Source organism: Lissotriton helveticus, chromosome 6 (assembly GCF_964261635.1).
Source record: "Lissotriton helveticus chromosome 6, aLisHel1.1, whole genome shotgun sequence".
Lineage (NCBI taxonomy): Eukaryota > Metazoa > Chordata > Amphibia > Caudata > Salamandridae > Lissotriton > Lissotriton helveticus.
The window spans coordinates 987,041,436-987,063,889 of NC_136067.1; positions in this window are offsets into that span (position 1 = coordinate 987,041,436).

Sequence of the window (22,454 nt, forward strand, 5' to 3'; positions counted from 1 at the left end):
ATTCAAAATGAAAACTCTGTTGCCCTCATCTGAGAAGTGAACTCCATCTCCTCTGTAGATATCTTGCATGTAGTAACGCAAGTTATTGTTGTACATGGAGCCCATTCCATGGTCTCTCATGTAAGCTGAAACAGATTTGTTTACATGCTTCCTCGACTTCTCAATTTGTGGACAAAATTGGTTTGACCACCTCCATTTCTGTCTTTGGCATATATTTGAATATACCAAGGCAGTCTGAGGAAAAAGTGCCATTAATTGCTCAAAGGTGTCCTTTAAAAGCATTTCCAGACCTACCCCAGTCAAAGTGCCCAAATCATTACCTCCACAGTGCACAATTAACTGGCCAGGTTTTGGCAAATGCATACAGGTTTTCACCAATGGTATCAATTGGTGACATTTTAATCCTCTGTGGCCAAACCACTTAATTTCCACATCTTGTAAATTGAGGTTAGGTAAATTTCTGTTCTCAGCATACCTTTGAGCCCAGTAGATGTAACTATGTCCAACAATCCAGACAGAAAACATGGTGAGAGAAGGTTCTCCTGCAGTCAGATGAAGTGTGGCAATGAAATGGCAGTTGAAAAAATAAGAGTTTAAAATGAAAAAAACTGTGGAGTTTCTGTGTTAATGAAGCAGTAACAGTGATTGGTGGATTTTGATTGCTGAAAACAGAAAGTTAGGGTGCTTGGATGAGTTCTTTGAAAGATGTATTTTGAGTGGTCAAGAAAAAATCATTAAATGAAAGAATGCACTGGATATGCAGGTGCACTGAGAGTTCAGAGTTCAATTGAAACATTGTTGTGTGAACTTGCAAACACCAGAGGTCTTCCAAGAGGTGGTTGCTATGCAAAAAAAGCAGAGAGGGCAGAGGGGGGAAGGGTTTTGATTTGAAAAAAGTGAGGGAAGAGTTTTGATTGGGTGACATGAGAGATATGTGTGAAGAATTACAGCATTTCTGTGCTTTTGATAGCTGCAGACTCTAGAGTGCATACCTTTTGCTCTGCTGAAGACAAATTGGTGTGTTTCTGAGACTGTTTTGAAACTCATAAAGTATTTGCTAAGGTCAGAAAAGATTTCTTTACTTTAGATAGAGAATAGTGTGCTTTAAGGAGAAAATTATGAAGAAAGTTGTGTTTTTCAAATGTTGCTTTGTCTCAAGTGTTTTACAAATAGATTTTGTTTCTTTGAGAAATTGTAATTGGAGAAAATGTGAAGTATTAGTACTGACAGGGTTTTTTTGTGCATAGGAGCTGTGGAGTGTTTTCAAATTATGACTTGAAAATCGTTTTTGAGGAAAAGGAATGGTTTTAAAATTTATGACAAGGACATAATGGTGTATGCTTCTTTATAAGGCAAGTGGGTGTCTCTGATGTTATTTTTCCCATTTTAATGTAAGACCTTTCCCTGTGGAGCAAATTGCTTGTAAATATGCTCCCACCTGTGCATGGCAAATTTAGATTTTGAATGTTTGCGTTACATAGCCATGTTAAAAGTGACCCAAACATGCTGCAAAGGCAATCAAAAAACGTTTTCATGTGTCTTAAGGACATTTTAAGTCATTTCCCCATGTGGAGTGTTTTCAAATTATGATTTGAAAATCGTTTTTGGGGAAAAGGAATGGTTTTAAAATGTATGACAAGGACATAATGGTGTATGCTTCTTTATAAGGCAATTGAGTGTCTCTGATGTTATTTTTACCATATTAAATTAAAATACCTTTCCCCGTGGAGCAAATTCCTTGTAAATATGCTCCCACCTGTGCATGGTAAATTTAGATTTTGACTGTTTGAGTTACATAGCCATGTTAAAAGTGACCCAAAAAAGTTGCAAAGGCTTTAAAAAAACACTTTCATGTGTCTTAAGGACATTTTAAGTCATTTCCCCATGTGGAGTGTTTTCAAATTATGATTTGAAAATCGTTTTTGGGGAAAAGGAATGGTTTTAAAATTTATGACAAGGACATAATGGCGTATGCTTCTTTATAAGGCAATTGAGTGTCTCTGATGTTATTTTTCCCATTTTAATGTAAGACCTTTACCTGTGGAGCAAATTGCTTGTAAATATGCTCCCACCTGTGCATGGCAAATTTAGATTTTGAATGTTTGCGTTACATAGCCATGTTAAAAGTGACCCAAACATGCTGCAAAGGCAATCAACAAACGCTTTCATGTGTCTTAAGGACATTTTAAGTCATTTCCCCATGTGGAGTGTTTTCAAAATATGACTTGAAAATCGTTTTTGGGGAAAAGGAATGGTTTTAAAATATATGACAAGGACATAATGGTGTATGCTTCTTTATAAGGCATTTCAGTGTCTCTGATGTTATTTTTCCCATATTAAATTAAAAGACCTTTCCCCGTGGAGCAAATTCCTTGTAAATATGCTCCCACCTGTGCATGGTAAATTTAGATTATGACTGTTTGAGTTACATAGCCATGTTAAAAGTGACCCAAAAAAGTTGCAAAGGCTTTAAAAAAACACTTTCATGTGTCTTAAGGACATTTCAAGTCATTTCCCCATGTGGAGTGTTTTCAAAATATGACTTGAAAATCGTTTTTGGGGAAAAGGAATGGTTTTAAAATATATGACAAGGACATAATGGTGTATGCTTCTTTATAAGGCATTTCAGTGTCTCTGATGTTATTTTTCCCATATTAAATTAAAAGACCTTTCCCCGTGGAGCAAATTCCTTGTAAATATGCTCCCACCTGTGCATGGTAAATTTACATTTTGACTGTTTGAGTTACATAGCCATGTTAAAAGTGACCCAAAAAATTTGCAAAGGCTTTAAAAAAACACTTTCATGTGTCTTAAGGACATTTTAAGTCATTTCCCCGTGGGCAGTGTTTTCAAATTATGACTTGAAAATCGTTTTTGAGGTAAAGGAATGTTTTTAAAATTTATGTGCGCCATATGCCCCCAAATTTCTTTTTCAGGGGTGCAGCAGGGTGTTCTTGAGACACCCCTGCAACCTTGGAAAAATTCCTAATTTGCGATGAGCTAATTGCTAATCGCAAATTGCACCTTCATTGCTATGGGCCTCCTGGCCCATGGAAATGAATGGGTAATTTGCAATTAGCAATTTGCTCATCGCAAATTAGGAATGGTAAAGAATCGCTATTTATTCCTTAAAATTCGCTATTTAGGAAATGCAAAATAGTTTGATGATACATATGGCGGTTCATCTCTAACAAGATAAGAAGCTTAGGGATAGATTTATGATGACTGGCGCAATGAGGTGGACATCACTTACTTCATTGGTAGGCCTTTACATGTATTATCTCCTCTGTATTCTTCAACAAATGTAACTTTGATCTGCAACCCTGAGTAGGCCTCACCTTAAACAAACCTCTGGATAGGCCACACCTTATCGTCATCCTGAATTAATCATTTAAAATGCTAGGGACAGATTTATGATAGGTGTATGCCTCTTTTGCGCCACTGTGCGTCACTTTTCTGATGCAGCGGCGGTGCAAAAGATTTGCTATGAGGCGATAAAATTACAAATTGATGCATTTAGGCAGATGTGTCATGCTGTAAAAAAACTGTGCCACATGAAACCGATGCAGCAGTGATGCAAAAGATGCACCATGTTGCAAGACAGGCCTCACTTGGGGCCATATGTATCAAGCTAATTAGCATTCGCAAAGGCCGAAATTCTGCGAATTTCGGCCTTTGCGAATGCTAATTAGACAAATGGTATGTATCAAAGAAGTTTGATGCAAAATAAGGAATAGCAAAATTTGTTTTCCTTATTTTGCGATTGCACTGAAGCATTTGCAAATTTTGCGATTCCTTAAATGAAATGTATCAAACAAAAAATATGCAAAAAATGCCATTAAGGATTTGCAAATTACCACCAACTTCTAGTTGGTGGTAATTTGCAAATTCTTTTCAAAAAGCTTTTTTTCCCAAAAACAAAAGGTGCCATATGACGCCCATACATGCCCTTAGGGCATGTATGTGCGCCATATGCCCCCAAATTTCTTTTTCAGGGGTGCAGCAGGGTGTTCTTGAGACACCCCTGCACCCTTGGAAAAATTCCTAATTTGCGATGAGCTAATTGCTAATCGCAAATTGCACCTTCATTCCTATGGGCCTCCTGGCCCATGGAAATGAATGGGTAATTTGCAATTAGCAATTTGCTCATCGCAAATTAGGAATGGTAAAGAATCGCTATTTATTCCTTAAAATTCGCTATTTAGGAAATGCAAAATAGTTTGATGATACATAAGGCGGTTCATCTCTAACAAGATAAGAAGCTTAGGGATAGATTTATGATGACTGGCGCATCACCAGGGATGTGCCAGTCATCCTGCGCCGCTGTTCCGCCACCCATGGTGTGCTGCATTTACAATGCGGCGCACCATGGGGCAAAAACGGCACAGATGCGTGACGCATCTGTGCCGTAAAGGTGGCGCATTACTGGAGTTGTATCGCAAGTGCAATGCAGCTCCAGCAAGGCTCAGGGGTGCCCCATCTCCACAATGCTGCGTCAAGAACTATGCCTGCTTCAAGCAGGCGCAGGGTTTTGACGCAGCTTTGTCCTATCTGATTGTAAATGCGGCACACCATGGGTGGCAGAGCAGCGGTGCACGTTAACTGGTGCATCCCTGAGGATGTGCCAGTTAACATAAATCTGCCCCTTTACATTTAAGTATGTGCAGGGGACACAGAGTCGGTGAGGCTTATCCAAGGTTAAGAAGAGATGAGTCCTGTTCACTGAAAAATTGGACATAGGCTTCACCTCCTCAGCATTGCTGGACATGGCTAAATAATATCTGCAAAATGTTACTCTTGTTAAACAATTTTACTATTATAATCTCTGAGATTTGTCTCTTACTCTGCAACATCTCATTGTTGTTATCTTTCTTTAAAGATAAAGACAACATCAACATGAGCGACAATCAGCAATCAGTTGATTTCGACCTCATCATTGAACTCGTAATTGAAACATCAGTGGATGTTGATCCCTTGGATGATTTAAATCCTGAGGATGAAGAAGAACGTGATGAGGATGCAGATTTGTCAGAATTGTATGACATAGGATGGGAAGCTGACGTGCTTGAGCCTATGGAACTATAAACATTTATTTTAAAAATGTATAATAAATAAAAAGTAAAAATGTAAACCGTTTGATTTAAAAATAAAAACACCTTTAAAAACAGGTTATGTCTAGTGTCTTCAATAAAATATTAAAATATGCTCATAAAATTAGATCAGAATCACATATAAAATAGTAGAGGTAAAATGAATATAAATTCCATTTATTTTCTGCTATTTGTGTATTATATATTTGCCAAGCACTAAAAAATCTTCTATGTAAAAATGTCAAGTAGTGTGTTAAGTTTTTGATGACTGTTATTGATTTACTGTTTGGTAATAGTGGTTAATAAAAAATTTTATTATATTTTACAACAGATTCAACTGCAGATCATTTCAAGATTTCAGCATGCCAACCAAAGAAAGACTGAGAAAGGCTGCAAAACGTCAAAGACAGCAGGTCAATGAAAAAAAGCAGCAGTCCTCTAACAAAAAGATTTGTCAAGTCACCAAGAAAGCACCGGGTAAGAGTACAAAAACATTCATAAGAAATATCTGTAGTAAAAAAACATATTACTACAGAAAATGTTTCAGTCCAGAAAAAGAGAAGCAATTCAAACGGAAAGGAAAGGCCAATGAAAAATGTTACTGCTAGAGCAAGAGATAACTCTGTGCATGATAGTAGAAGGAAACAACAGTTTAGGGACATTCGTAAACGAATGTTCCGCAACAGGATAATTGGCAATTTGTTAAAAAATATTAAGAAAGGTCAACAGAAAGTGGTTTTTTATAAGAGAAAAAAAATAGTTGAGAAAGTTATTGATCAGGCATTTGAAATTAAACGTAAGTTATTTATTTTGATAATCAATAGAATTAGGAAGCTAAACAAGGCAATTTATGATTTCAAAAGAAATAGTAGATGGAAGAGAATAGTTAATCGTAGTAATTTTTGTGAAGTTTTTTCTGGAGAATGAATGCATAGTTCAAGCTGTGAGGCATTTTTTAATGAGGAGAGTTATTTCCAGGATAATGATTTGGTGCATGCAGTTGACACCAGTGGTCGAGCTTATGAAGTGAAAGATGGTTGTCCAGTTGAAAAAGAAAAACTTGTGACAACAGAGGCAGAAGAGGTGTTAGGTAATGAGGTTTTAGGAAGACGTCCTAAGGGTCCTGTGTATACCTGGAAGTGTAGTAGTATTTGCAGTATGCGACAGGATTCCATCAATTTGCTTTGTGATTTTGTACGGTCATTTAATAAGAAAAGTTTGAAGCAGAAAATGAAGTTGTTGCAAGAATTAGATCCTTGCAGAGTGAGAGAAGTGACAGGTTTGCATGGTCATTCACTGGCTTGTCTTTCCAGGAGAGTATGCCAGAGTGTTTTTCATCATTTCAGGATGCTAGCAGTGCATCATAATAAAGTGAGGAAATTAGTTAGAATGTTGTATTATGCTAAGAGTCCAGCAGTTATGCTTAAACAATTATGCGCTGCTCTTTTGCATCGTTCTGAAATAGATGTGAAGAATATGTGTGAAGAAATTGAGTTTTGTTACTTTGGAAGTAAAGAGGAGAATGTTGAAATTGACCCAGAAGAAGAGGGTAATGTGGAAGATAGTGTACAGGTTTCCAGTACAGATAATTTTCTGAAGGAAATTGCCACGTTTCAGGTGAAATCAAGTGAGAGGCCTAATTTCACTTGTGTGTGTTGTCGACGCACTTATTATAAGAATCAGACTAAGTTAGTGGATTTATATGCAAAAAGTGAAAGGGAAAATAATAGTGAATGGAAGGATTTTACAACATACTTGATGGTAGAAAATTGTTTTGATTTGGGATCGGATCAACGTGTGTGTACTTATTGTTGTAATAAATTAAATCAAAACCAGATGCCTGCTAGAGCGGTTCATAATAATCTGGAATTGGTTGAGATTCCTTCTGAATTGAAGGATTTAAATACTTATGAATCTATTTTGATTCAAAGTATCCATCCCTTTCAGGCTATTGTAAGAATGGAGCCAAAGACAGGGAAATTGCCTCCATCAGATTTACAGAGAGGATTAAAGGGAAGAGTTGTTTATTTGCCTCTAGATTTGAAGAAAAACATTAACACAATTGGAGTAGAAAAAGTGGAAGAGGAACCTCTGGTTATCTTAGTTAATGGGGTTCCGACAAAGAATAAGAAAATATGGCAAGATTTAGTGGATGTTAGGAAAGTTAAAAAGGCAACATTGTATTTGAAAAAAAATAATAAATACTATAAGAATGTATATGTTGCAGAAGAGGAAGTAAGTGAGGAAGAGGATAGCGATTTGTGTGCTGGTCAAATTGAGAAAGTAGAACCCTCTACTAGTGAAGAAATATATGAACATTATAGTGTTCATCCTTTGCATTCCAAGGAAGTCATGGGGAATGCTATTGAGTTGTTTCAAATGAAACAAGCCAAAGGGAGTCCCATTAGTGTTTGGGAGGAAAGTTTGGAAGCTCAGTGTTTCCCACAGCTTTTTCCAACAGGTCAGGGAGGAAGATATGATGAGCGACCTCATCAAATTTCTGCTTCTGAATACCGGACTTTGCGATTGTATGCAGGAGATGCTAGGTTTCGACAATGCATTCCCTATTTGTTTCATCTCCTGTTTGAAAGCGATCTGTCTGGACTGTCATATGCAGTGAACCACATCTTGAAAAGTGGTATACACATGCAAAACATCTCGGCAAGTGACTTTATGGATAAAGTCAATGTCCAGGACAGTATTTTGGATTCTCACCTGATTAATCTCATGGCGTGTCAGCGTGGTACTAATGAGTACTGGTACCGTCGTCATGGTGATTCAAAATGTATGCTGAGGAACTTAGGAACTCCCACATGGTTCCTCACTCTGAGCTGTGCGGAGTATGGCTGGGAAGACTTACGTGAATTTCTACGAGAGGCAAATGGAAACATCGAAAACATCGAATTCAAGACACCCGGAGAACTGTGCTCTTTGGATCCAGTCAATGTATGCAGGTACTTCAATCATAGATTTGAAGCTATGATGTCTTTCATCATGAATAAGAAGAATCCACCTCTTGGAGAGGTGTTGGATTTCTTCTGGAGAAAGGAGTACCAAGCAAGAGGTGCTCCTCATATACATATGTTGCTGTGGATCAAGGATGCACCTAAATTTGGAACGGATCCAGAAGACTCAGTGATGAGTTTCATACAACAGTATTCTACGTGTGCTGTTCCAAACGCAAAGGAGAAGAAAAGCCTAAGAGAAAAAGTTCTACGTTTCCAAAGCCATCGATGTGGAAAGTACTGTCGTCGTAAATTCCGAAACAAGGACAAGTTCTACACCAAATGTCGTTTCGGCTTTCCACGACCGGTGATTTCTAAAGGAAGAGTAAACAGTTTGATGTCTTCGCTGCGACATAATGTGATGACGAAATCACCTAAAAACACATACAATTTGAAGAGGAACGAAGAGTCTAAGTACTACATCAACGACTACAACCCGGTGATTTTGTCCATGTGGAATGCTAACATGGATATACAGTTTGTGGCTGATAACTGTATGGCTGTGAATCGGTATGTGACATCTTACATCACCAAAAAAGAGAAGACAGAATTGAAGGATATGTGGGAGGACATTTCCCATGAAAAGAGCCTCAGCAAGAAGTTGTACAGTTTCAGTCTGAAGATGTTGTCGCATCGAGAAATCGGAGCTTACGAATGTTCTGACCGGTTGTCTTCAGCAAGTCTCTATGCCAAGTCCAGGAGTATCGTTTGGGCGAGTCTTGGTCTTGCTGCGACGCGTAATCGAGTTCTGGAACCTGTGCGGGAAATTGAGTATTTGGCGGAAAAGGAGCCAAACAGTACCGACATTTTGAAGACCAACATGTTGGATACATATTATCCAAATCGAAGCAGTCACCTCGAGAATGTTTGTCTGTATGAGGTTCTTCAAAATTACATATTCAAGAGGAACATCAAAGAAGATACTGAGAAAGGAGTGTATGCTGTAATAAGAAGTGAGGGATGTCTGGTCAAGCAAAGAAAATGCCACTTGGTAAACCATCGAAAATTAAGTGGCGAATCTCCTGAAAAAAAGGAGTTTTTCTATTTAGCACTTTTGCAACTTTTCAAGCCTTGGCGTGCAGAAGAGGAACTGCTTGGAGATTTCCTCTGTTACGAAGACTCTTTCAATGTTGCCAAGGAGACCATAGAATGTCCTGCTTTTCCCAAATATGTAGAAATGTTGAATGCGGAAATTGAGCAGGAAGCAACGATTGCAGCCGAGATTGCCAGAGACAGTTCTCAGGACAGTCAGAGTTCTGCTTCATTGAGTCAGGATCCACTAGGAGGACCTGTTATCGAAAATGAAGCTGCCACTGCTATGAATGAAGTGGAAAGAGCCATGGCACATGCTCAGGAGGATGCGGTTAACTTAGAAGAGTTGGAAAGACAACTCACCGTTGAGCAGAGGAAAATATATGACGAAGTTACCATGCAAATTGATCATGGATTAAGTCATGACAAGAAAGAGTGCTCATGTACGTCGTTGAAGCCTGTCCGACTGTACGTGAGTGGAGAAGCGGGAACTGGAAAAAGTTTCCTTATTAAAGCAATTTCATGTTATTTGCAGGAAAGGACAGAGTCATCGCTGTCTTGTGTTGTCACCGCTCCAACTGGACTGGCAGCACATAACATTAAAGGGATTACTTTACATCGTTTACTGATGCTGCCAGTGGAGCATGACAACAAATTACAATATCACAAGCTATCTGGAGATGCTTGTTGTGAAGTTTCAAGAATCTTGAGGAAAATGAAACTTCTTATCATTGACGAAGTAAGCATGGTTTCCAATGTCATGCTTGCCTTTGTGCATTTGAGAATGCAAGAAGTTCTCAAAACAGAGTATGATGTGTTATTTGGTGGCAAACACATAATTGTTTTCGGAGATCTTCTGCAGCTGACACCAGTGAAAGGGCAACCTGTGTTCAAAATGCTCACGCATGAAGATACCAGGAAGTGCCTAGGGAGCATTGGCAACGTCAATATATGGTTAAACTTCAATTATGCTGAACTGCATGAAAATATGCGCCAGGCGAAGGATGAAGTTTACAAGACTATTCTACAAGATGTTAGAATTGGAAAAGTGACCGAGCATGGGAAAGAAGCTTTACATGCACGATTACTGTCAAATTTATATCCAGAACAAGATGTTGTGCCTGAGAATATTTTTCAGAAAATTACTGAGAAGAAATCAGGAATATGTTTGATGCCAACTCTTGCAGAATGTGCCAAATTCAACAACAAAATGTTGCATTTAGAAAAGCAACAGATTGTGAAACTGGAAGCTATTGACAGAGTAGAGCATATGGGATCAACAATTATTTTGTCTGAGAATTTGAAAACAAAATTGGATTCATTAGAGAAGACTATATCTAAAACTGCAGGTTTTGAAAAGACTCTGAATGTGTGCTTGAACTGCCGGATAATTTTAAGAAGGAATTTACATGTTGAAAGAGGTCTGGTAAATGGATCAATGGGTGATGTTGTTGATTTTGTAAAATACAGAAATAGAGATGGAATTGAATTTTTAAAAATTAAATTTGATGGCATTGAGGAAGTACAGCTAATTGGTCGTTGTTCTGCTAGATTTTTGCTTGTGAAAGACTTATATGTTCGCGGTAAGCAGTTTCCTGTTTGCTTGGCATATGCGGTGAAAATCCATAAATCGCAAGGTTTAAGTGTAGACAGTGCATTGGTGAATATTGGCAGTTCTGTGTTCAAGGAGGGTATGGCATATGTGGCATTGTCACGAGTTAGAACTTTATCGGGATTGTACTTGATTGAGTGTGATGTCACAAACATTTGTGCGGATCTAGATTGTGTTAAGGAATACAATAGGTTAAGAAGAGAGTATGCGCCACATTTGCCTCAATATCCTTTGTTTGAGAAACGTGTGGTAGGCCGGAAACGAAGAAATGTGACCAATACTGGGGAGGTTGTAGCAAAAAGACGAAAAGTCGATGAACCTGAAATTATAAGCAGAAACAAAAAGGATTCTGTTGAAGATGTTGTTGGTTTTCAATTTGAAAACAGTTCTGGTGTCAACTGCTATGCTAATGTAGTGGTTAATGTTTTGTTTTCTCTAGAAAATGTAAAAGAAGAGATTGTGGTCCATTCTGATCAAAGATTTTGCAGTTTGTTAAATTCTGTGTTAGAGAAATGTAGCACTGATAGAACAAAAATAGAAAGTGTGTCTGAAATTCGAAATCTGTTAGACAGATGTTCAGGCCAAACACAATTCTCTCAAAATATTCAGCAAGATTGTCAGGAGTTTTTAATGTATATGCTTGATGTATTGCATGCTGAAGGTGTAGATGTAGATCACCTGTTTGGGCTTTCTTATCAATGGCAGCATGACTGCGAGAACTGTAGGGTATCAAGTACTACTAGTGTAGACTCAGAAAGATTTATTTAACTTTGCCAGACAGTAAATCAGTCTCTTTTAATAAACTAGTAAAAGCAGCTGATCACAACATGGAGTGTAGCCAATGTAAATCTGAAATGATGTCCACATTATTTATACGAACATATGGCCAGTATGTCATTTTAATGTTCCAACGATGTAGGCCTGATGCAACAAAATTGACAACTTTAATTAAAAATTTTGTGGCTTTACAGTTGTCAATATCAGGAAGGACTTTTGTAACTGCAGCAATTATATATCATGACGGTCCTTCAATATCATCAGGACATTACACAGCTTATTTAAAGTCTAGAAATGGCTGGTCATTCTGCAATGATTCTGTTTTAATTTTCAAAAAAAAATTGCCGTATGACCTTAAAAACTCTTACCTGGTGTTTTTAAAACCAAAATTTTAGGGAAAGAATCTCGGGATGTGCTCGGAGGAATTTCAAGAAGTTCTAATGGCTCCTACACGATTTGGCCTTGAGGATAAGTGTAGTACAGAGACATAACTTCTTACCATAACACTGGACGTCATGGAGAAATAAGTGCACTTTGAATGAGTTCAAAAAAACTGTTTCTTTTTATAAGCTAATTGAAGCAGCCAATCAAAACATGGAGTAGAGGGAATGTAAGTCTGCAATGCTGTCTACTGTTTTATATTGCTTTGTGATTAAAAGTGATGTAGAGAATTAAATAATTGTAGTAGTCATAGAGATAGTGTAAGTCTGCTTCATAGTAAGCAGTATCAGTGTGATAGGAAATGTAGAACATGACTGAGCAAGAAGGGGAAGATATTACTAGTCCAGGATTGTGAAAATGATCTTCAACATTTTTATTGTGAAAGTTGCGGAAATACAACATGACGGGATTGGCTTACAAGAATTCTAAGAGTTATAAATGGCTCTGACATGATTTGGCCTTGTGGAAACGTGTGGTAGAGAGCAAGAAGTCATTTATTGTATGTAACATGTTTTTCAAAACGATGGAGGTTTTCTTTCAGAAAGTGGCGGTCTGAAAGTAATAACAGCACAACAGAGTGTAAGCTGTTCATAGGACATCCTTCGACGTCATGGAAAGTAAGTTAACTTTAAGGAGTTCTGAATTCTGATTTGTTATGTTGTATGGGTTTTTTAAACACAATCATTTTGATTGTGTTTTTTTTCCCCGCTGTTATATGATGAATACCTTCAAGTCACTGTTTTTAGTGAAATTTGATACATTCTGAGAACAGCAAAAATAAACCATTTAACATGTATAATTAATTCTGTACTGTTTGCATTTATGATGTATATTTAGAACTGTGTAGGAGGCATGGAGAAGGAGAGGCTTCTGTAAGTGTCAAAGTTGTTGCATACAGTGCTCATATTCTACGTAGTCTTTCATATGATAGACTACATTTCCACAATGAGATACCTAAGCAAAGGAAACACAGGTGATATGATTGTGGAATGAGCAAAAAAAATTGCACGTTTTTCAATTATATTACCTGTGTTTCCTAACATTACACATCACATTGTGTAGATGAGGTTTAGGCCTGTTCCTGGAGACAGAGGAGGTCTGACATTTGTTCAAGAGTGCAGTGGACATGACACACTTGGTTGGTAGGCCTGCACATGTATTTTCTCCTCTGTATTCTTCAACAAACCTAAATTTCATCTGCAACTCTGAGTAGGACTTACCTGAAACAAATCTGTGGATAGGTTACACCTTATTGGCATCTTAAAACAATCATTTAAAATGTTAGGGTCAGATTTATGGTGGCCGTGCGCCTCTTTTGCTCCATTGTGGGTCACTTTTGTGTAAAAGATGCACCATGTTGCAAGATAGGTTTCAGTTCATCTCCAGCAAGATACCATTAGTTTAAAATGTATATAATTAGCATTGTGTAGGGGGCATGCAGAAGCTGAAGCTTTTGTAAGTGTCAAAGTTGTTCCATGCAGTGCTGCACTTCTGGGTACTGTTTAATATGCTGCACTACATGTGCACTATGAGATACCTAAGCAAAGGCAACACAGGTGATGTGATTGTGAAATGAGGAAAAGAAACTCCACATTTTTCAATTACATCACCTGTGTTTCCTAAGTTTACGAATGACATTGTGCAGATGAAGTTTAGGTCTGTCCATGGACACAGAAGACGTCTGGCCTTTGTTCAAGAGTGAAGTGGACATGACTTACTTCATTGGTAGGTCTTCACATGTATTATCTCCTCTGTACTCTTCAACAAGTGTAAATTTCATCTAAAACCCTGAGTAGGCCTCACCTTAAACAAACCTCTGGATAGGCCACACCTTATCGTCATCCTGAATCAATCATTTCAAATGTTAGGGACAGATTTATGATAGGTGTATGCCTCTTTTGCGCCACTGTGCGTCACTTTTGTGATGCAGCGGCGGTGCAAAAGATTTGCTATGAGGCGACAAAATTACAAATTGATGCATCTAGGCAGATGTGTCATGCTGTAAAAAACCCGTGTCACATGAAACCGATGCAGCAGTGATGCAAAAGATGCACCATGTTGCAAGACAGGCCTGACTTCATCTCCAACAAGATAAGAAGCTAAGTCTTCTGTAAATGTCAAAATTGTTGTATATTTTGCTCAACTTCTATGTACTCTTTGATATGCTAGACTCCATCTGCACTATGAGATACCTAACCAAAGGCAACACAGGTGATGTGATTGTGAAATGAGGAAAAGAAACTCTGTTTCTCCTTCAATCTTTTCCCTTGCCTTTTCTAATTTTTAAATACATGTTTTAATATTTTTCAAATGTTTGTTCTCTCTTTCACAGATTGAAAGTATAAAAACAAAAGGTGAGTAAGTTAACGACAATTATAAGGTAAATGTTTTGTACTCTTTTCGTTAAATTTCTATCACATTCACCTACTAGTAGTTCGACAGCTTCATTTCTTTAACCCTCAGTTTCCTGCCTTTGCTACTTCCCTCATTCCTTTCTCTATTACCTACTTACTCTACTCCTTCCACTCCTTTTCTCAGTCCCTCTCTTCTCATAGTTCCTCACTCTTGTTCACTCACTCCGTCTCTATTACTCTTAGTGTCTTTGACTGATCACTCTTTCACTACTTGTTCATTATGCTTTCTCTCTGTAGTTCAAGCACACTAAGGGGCATTTTATCAACACAGCCAATAAAATTATTGCTGTTTTTATTGGAAGAAAACTGTTGCAAAAGTGGTTTTAGCGGCAGTTTTCCGCCGCAAAAGCGGCTTTAGCGACACATTTCTGCTGATAAAAGCTGCAAAACTTTTATTGCCTATGTTGATGATATGGTTCTATGTTATTTACATTTCTTTGCTGTTTCAATTAATCTTTTCTGTTATTTTTTCTTTTCTGTTTTCTGTTTTTTCTCTCTGTTATTCCACATGTTTTAATCTTATTTTGAACATTCACTCACATTCTCTAAGAAACTCTTCTTTGTTATTGTTCTACTCTCTTTTTTTTCTTTCACTTCCTTATCTATTTTGTTTTTCACAATTATACCCTCTTCCATCTTTTCTTCGGTAAATAGATCTATTAAACAGTATCTCTGGATTACTCCCTATAGCTGTCTTTCTTTTAACATTACTCTCTGTTTACTTCCCTTATACTTACTCTTCTTTTTTTTTTTTTTTTTTTTTTTTTGGTTTGCTCCCGGTTCGCGAACCGGGAAGCGAACGGGGAAGCGAACTAAAAAAAAAAGAGCTTGCCAGAGTGCTAAACATTCTAGCAATTTTTTTTTGAAAGGGGAGGTAGTTCTGAAAAGAACTTTTTTTTTAATGTTTTTGTTGTTTTATTTTATTTATTTTTTTTCTGAACATTTTTTCTTTTTTTTGTATTTTTTGAACATTTTTATGGTTTTTTTTTGTTTTTGATGGAGGGGAAACAACAAAAAACAGGCATTGAAAAGGGCTCAACAGGAGCAAAAAAAAAAATTACTGTCTGGGGCGGTTAGGGCAATTGTGATTGTTAATAGCTAGGTTGATTAAATTAATGCTCATGTTACCACATGACAGCAATGCACCGCAATACATACAGGTATGTTTGATATGAGCAAAGTTCTCCTGAATGTTTGGCACGGTTTCCCGTGCCTCTGCTGCTGTCATTGATATTAGTGATGTTGACCTGGCCACAGGAGTTGTTGTTGGGTTATCTTGCATGTCACGTATCTCCGCCTGGCTGTAGTTCAGTGGATGCCACCTGGTCATGTGACGATGCATTGTATGGTTTCCGTAGCTATATTTTTTATCAGTGTCTCTAGATAACCGGTCTTTACAAATCAGGCAGGTGACATACCTAGCATTTACTTTTTTTGCCCTCAAGGGAGTGAAAAAAACTGCCAAATAAAGCTGGCTTTCCGACGTGAAACCCGGGGCAACTCCTGTAAGAACTGTGGTCCTTCGGTCTCCTCTTCCTCTAGTTCATCCTCTTCCTCCTCTGTCTGGCTGATAAACTGGGGAGGTGGTCCTCTCTTCCCATGAGGAGGTGGAGGTGGTGGTGGGGGTGCACCAGCTGAAGCAACTATTGAAGCCATTGCTCAACTCTCAAAAATGGTCTTCCTCTCACAAAGATGAAAGTCAGAGTGAGGAAAGAAGGAGGGGTTTTCATCATTTGGGAAAAACAATATTTCTAAACCAATGAAAAGTTTTATTTTTAGGTCACCTGACCTAGCCTTACATCATTATGAAACCAAAATTGAAATGAACCAATGAAAAGTTTTATCAACAAGTCACATGACCTCTTACGCTTAAGTTACGCGCTGCGGAACGCGCCCCGGATCGCTTTCGGTTCGCGCTCCGGAGCGCTTCCGGGTGCGCTAATGCGGCGCGTCATAAGACGCATTACGCGGCAACGCGATACGTCGCGCTTTCGCGACGCGCCGCAGATCACTTCCGGGGAGCTGCGCTTCGCGTCTCAGTTCGCGTACCGGAGCACTTCCGGGTGCGCTAACGCAGCGCGTCATGAGACGCATTACGCGACAACGTCATACGTCGCGCTTCCGCGACGCGTCACGATGTTGATTTCTAACGCTGCAGTTGCGCTAGCGGAACGTTTACCGGTTCGCGGACTGGGTCGCGGCATCAAGATGAGCTAACGGGAAGCTTCCCGGTTCGCGAACCGGGAGCGAACAAAAAAAAAGTATTAAAAAAAAAATTATTAATAAACATATAAAATATCTTTTTGGATTTAAAGAAGAATACATTTTACAGCTACAGATATTAGCTTTTAAAAAACCAATGAAATTCACTGAAAAAACCATAGGTTATAGACCATATATAGTTAGGAATTAGCATTTACAAAACCTTGAAAATTCACTGAAAAAACCATAGGTTATAGACCATATATAGTTAGGAATTAGCATTTAAAAAACCTTTTTTTACTCACACAAAACCATTGAAATTCCATATATAGTTAGTTGTACTAACTATATATCGCGCACCCGCAATCCACTGCTGATGATGTCACATATTACATCATTCATGACATGGTCAGTGACATCACTGATGACATCACTGATGACATCTCAAATGACATCACTGATGACATCACTGATGACATCTCAAATGACATCACTGATGACATCACTGATGACTACATTCAGTGACTGTATAATTCTGTAAAGTTAAAATATGTCTTACATATTGAAGAATGAGTGGATGTATAAGTGTCTTGATGAAGGATTTAGTAGGGGCATGACTGACTGTATGAGTGACTGATTAAATGTGTCTCACTGAGTGCATGGGTTAGTGACTAAACTGTCTTAATTTGTGCATCATTATGTCTGTTGTTCTGTAAACTGCTGCATGTGTTGATCAGTAGCTATATGATTAACTGTATGGGTTATTGATTGGTTGCCCAAGCATTTGTATGGGAGACTGAGTGTGTGTGTGAGTGGCTGGGAGGTGTATGACTCTTTGCATAGATGTGTGAGCAGTTGATTGACTAGATGTATGGGTTCAAAAGTGCATGTGGAAACAGCTGTATGGGCGGTTGACTGTGTGCATGAGTGTATTGGTGAGTGAATGGATATCTCAGTGCTACATGTTAAAGTAAGTACATATGTAAAATACAGTACATGTGAGAGTTGACATATATAAATAACTGTGCATAAGAGCCAGTGAATGTGTGAGTGGCTGTATGGATCATTGTGAACTTGTATCCAGGATTTTATAAGTCAGTAAATATGTTTTAGTATATGTTTGAATAAGTAAGGTGTGTATAACTGTATAGTTGAGGAAATGGAGGTGTGATTGATTCTTTGCATGACTGACTAAGTGTCTGAGTAACTCCATAGATGAGTGACAGTCTATGAGTGTCTGTTTACACTGAGTGTATCTAAGGTTATATTAGAGTCTGAAGAGGTTCATCGTATTATCACATGAATGATGTCATCAGTGATGTGAACAGTAATGTCAAATGAGATGTCATCAGTGATGTCATCAGTGATGTCATTTGAGATGTCATCAGTGATGTCATCAGTGATGTCATTTGAGATGTCATCAGTGATGTCATCAGTGATGTCATTTGAGATGTCATCAGTGATGTCATCAGTGATGTCACTGACCATGTCATGAATGATGTAATATGTGACATCATCAGCAGTGGATTGCGGGTGCGCGATATATAGTTAGTACAACTAACTATATATGGAATTTCAATGGTTTTGTGTGAGTAAAAAAAGGTTTTTTAAATGCTAATTCCTAACTATATATGGTCTATAACCTATGGTTTTTTCAGTGAATATATATATATACATATTACCTACTGGCGGTCGCCAGTAGGTATATATAGTGAGGATTTTTTCTCTATGGGATTTTTGAAAATTCTATGTCTAATAACTTTGGCGTTTGTGGACGGAATTGGCTGAAATGTTCAGGAAAATGGAACATTTTGTTTCTGAGCAGCCACTGAAAATTTGGGGGGGGTTTGTCAAGGGGGGGCTGAGAAAAAAGGGGGGTCCCAAAACGTGTTTTTCCCATGTTAATTTCCATAGGGCGGTTGGCCTCACTTTTAGCCCGAACGGCTGAATGGATTTGCACGAAACTTGGCAAAATTGTAGGGACTGGTAGCCCGATGTGCCTTTGCTAGGTCTCAATATATGTGATCCAGTGGATTTTGAGAAATTAACGTTCAAAAAAAGATATATATCTGTAAGCGCGTTCCGGGCAGCGCTCCGGTTCGCGTACTTGACGCGTAACGGAACTTCGCGTAGCGAAGCTGATTGGCTCTCCGGTGTCTGTCAACATTCTAAACAGTCCGGAGCGGCCGCCATCTTGTCTCTCGGTAGGATCGAAAGACAAGAGGAGGCCAAAACAAAGGGGGAAATGACCATAAGGGGGCATAGTAGATCCTCCCTGACCCCCTAGGTTTGATGTGGAGGCTTTAAAAGGGCCCCGCGGGGCAAAAAAAAAAAAAAAAATTTGTTTTTTTGCGTGGGGAGCGTACTATAAGGAAAAAAGAATGATAGACTTTTCAAATATTGTATGTTAATTGATTGTTTGTTTTGTTGATTTTTTTTATTTCTTTATTTTTTAAGCAATTATTTATTATTGTCATTGTGTTTCAAAATTTAATAAAATGTCTAATATTTCACTGTCTGAAATGTCGTTATTTTCATTGAACATAGCTTGTAATGTTTGAGTGTGTAAAATGTCCTCATTTTCAAGGAGGACATCTACTGATTGCACACATTGCAGTAGTTCTTGGTCCCAAGTTTCATCCATAAATTCAATGTCATTTGGATCAATGATTTCTTGGTTGGTCTCTGCAAGGACAATTTCAAATGAAACTTTCTGTTCGCCTTCCATTTTGTCTGAAATTTGCATAAAAAAAATATATATTAGTAGAGATAGGGCACTGTTGGGATTAATTTTAGATAGGCAGTTTTTAACAGTGAATTTATCTTTGGGCAGTGTATAGTATCAGAGTGGAAGTAGGAATATAAAAAAGTGTATGTAATTTAACGTAAGTAAATTCATAATTATAAAAGAGAAGCGTAACTCCATCCATAACTATAACAGAGAAGTCTATCTAAATCTATAACTACTACAGAGGGATAGTATATAACTATCAGAAAAAGTTTACCATATTAACTTAAAGTGCACAATATACTTCAGTTTTTAAAATAACAACTTACCTTTACAAAGAAGTTGAAGTTATTAGTGAAAATCCTATTGAAATGTACACCAGGAAGTAGTAGTCAAAATGGCTGTGTTTCCTTCTCTTCCTTTATATATATTCAGGTACATAACCAATCAAATGTCAGGTAAAAAAAAATAGAAAATGAAAGTAACATTTTAATTGGTTGTGAATTTCAACACTTCAGATGTGTTTTGTGAAGTAATTTACCTCAGGGTATTTAGAGAGGTCTACAGGCTAAATGGCTAAATGGAATTCCAACCAAATTTTTGAAAATGGTAGGGATTGGTATGTAGTATGAGCAAATCTATATTTGGTGAAAGTGTCTCCAGGGTTTCTTCTGTAAATTACTTTCCCACCTTTTTTGATGGAGCGCTTCCCGGTGAGCGCCCCGGTACGTGAACCTGCAGCGTTACGAGAGTCCACCATTTTGTGTTTCGGTCGAATTAAAATACAAGATGGAGGGCAAATAATGTTCAGAATGGGTAGAAGGGGGCACGGTAGACGTATTTTGACCCCCTAGGTTTTCTGAGGGTGGCTGAGGAGGCCCATATGTGTGGAAAAAAAACATTTTTTTAAAAAATTTCGCGCGGTTAGCTTCCGGTTCGCGTACCGGGTAGCGCTCCGGGGAGCGTACTTTGTTGAAAATTTGTGAAAAAAGTTAGAGTAAAATAATAATTGTGAGTGATCAGATGTAGGGTAGCTCTGAGAAGAGCTTTTGGGTTTATGGTACATTTAGGTACTTATAAGTAGGTACCAATGCACAGTCTTAAATTCAAAATGAAAACTCTGTTGCCCTCATCTGAGAAGTGAACTCCATCTCCTCTGTAGATATCTTGCATGTAGTAACGCAAGTTATTGTTGTACATGGAGCCCATTCCATGGTCTCTCATGTAAGCTGAAACAGATTTGTTTACATGCTTCCTCGACTTCTCAATTTGTGGACAAAATTGGTTCGACCACCTCCATTTCTGTCTTTGGCATATATTTGAATATACCAAGGCAGTTTGAGGAAAAAGTGCCATCAATTACTCAAAGGTGTCCTTTAAAAGCATTTCCAGACCTACACCAGTCAAAGTGCCCAAGTCATTACCTCCACAGTGCACAATTAACAGGTCAGGTTTTGGCAAATGCATAAAGGTTTTCACCAATGGTATCAATTGGTGACATTTTAATCCTCTGTGGCCAAACCACTTAATTTACACATCTTGTAAATTGAGGTTAGGTAAATTTCTGTTCTCAGCATACCTTTGAGCCCAGTAGATGTAACTATGTCCAACAATCCAGACAGAAAACATGTGAGAGAAGGTTCTGCTGCAGTCAGATGAAGTGTGGCAATGAAATGGCAGTTGGAAAAATAAGAGTTTAAAATGAAAAAAACTGTGGAGTTTCTGTGTTAAGGAAGCAGTAGCAGTGATTGGTGGATTTTGATTGCTGAAAACAGAAAGTTAGGGTGCATGGATGTGTTGTTTGAAAGATGTAATTTGAATGGTCAAGAAAAAATCATTTAATGAAAGATTGCACTGGATACGCAGGTGCACTGAGAGTTCAGAGTTCAATTGAAACATTGTTTTGTGAACTTGCAAACATGAGAGGTCTTTCAGGAGGTGGTTTCTATGCAAAAAAGGCAGAAAGGCCAGAGGGGGGAAGGGTGTTGATTTGAAAAAAGTGAGGGAAGAGTTTTGATTGGGTGACATGAGAGATATGTGTGATGAGTTACAGCATTTCTGTGCTTTTCATAGCTGCAGACTCTGGAGTGCATACCTTTTGCTCTGCTAAAGACAATTTGGTGTGTTTCTGAGACTGTTTTGAAACTCATAAAGTATTTGCTAAGGTGAGAAAAGATTCATTTAATTTAGGTAGAGAATAGTATGGTTTAGGGAGAAAATTATGAAGAAAGTTGTGTATTTAAAATGTTGCTTTGTGTCAAGTGTTTTACAAATAGATTTTGTTTCTTTGTGTTACATAGCCATGTTAAAAGTGATGCAAAAAAAGTGCAAGGGTCTTACAAAAATGCTTTCATGTGTCTTAGGGTATTTTAACTCACTTCCCCATGTATGTATGAATATAATTGATTTACAAGATGTGTTTAAAAACGTTTTTTGAAATCAATTAGGTTTCTTGATATGTACTGCTAGAGTTTCATAGGTTGCTTGGGGCATATTTTCAAGGCTTTTGACTTCCTTTGATGTAATTTTTCCCATTTTAATTTAAGACCTTTCCCCGTGGTGCAAGGTCCTTGTAAATATGCCCCCATCTGTGCTTGGCAAATTTAGAATTTAATTCTTTGACTAACATAGCTATGTTAAAAGTGACCCAAAAATGTTGCAAGGGACTTAAAAAAAACGCTTTCATGTGTCTTAGGCCATTTTAAGTCATTTCCCCTTGAATGTAGGTATCTAATTGATTTAGTTGATGTGTTTAAAAACGATTTATGAAAAAAATTAGGTTTCTTGATATGTACTGCTAGAGCTTCATAGGTTGCTTGGGGCATATTTATAAGGCCTTTGTGTCTCTCTGATGTTATTTTTCCCATTTTAATTTAAGACCTTTCCCTGTGGTGCAAGGTCCTTGTAAATACGCCCCCATCTGTGCTTGGCAAATTTAGATCTTGATTATTTGACTTACATAGCCATGTTAAAAGTGATCTAAAAATGGAGCAAGGGCTTAAAAAAAAACGGTTTCATGTGTCTTAGGGTATTTTAAGTAACTTGCCCATGAATGTATGAATATATTTGCTTTACAAGTTGTGTTTAAAAACGTTTTTTGAAATCAATTAGGTTTGTTGATATGTAATGCTAGAGGTTCATAGGTTGCTTGGG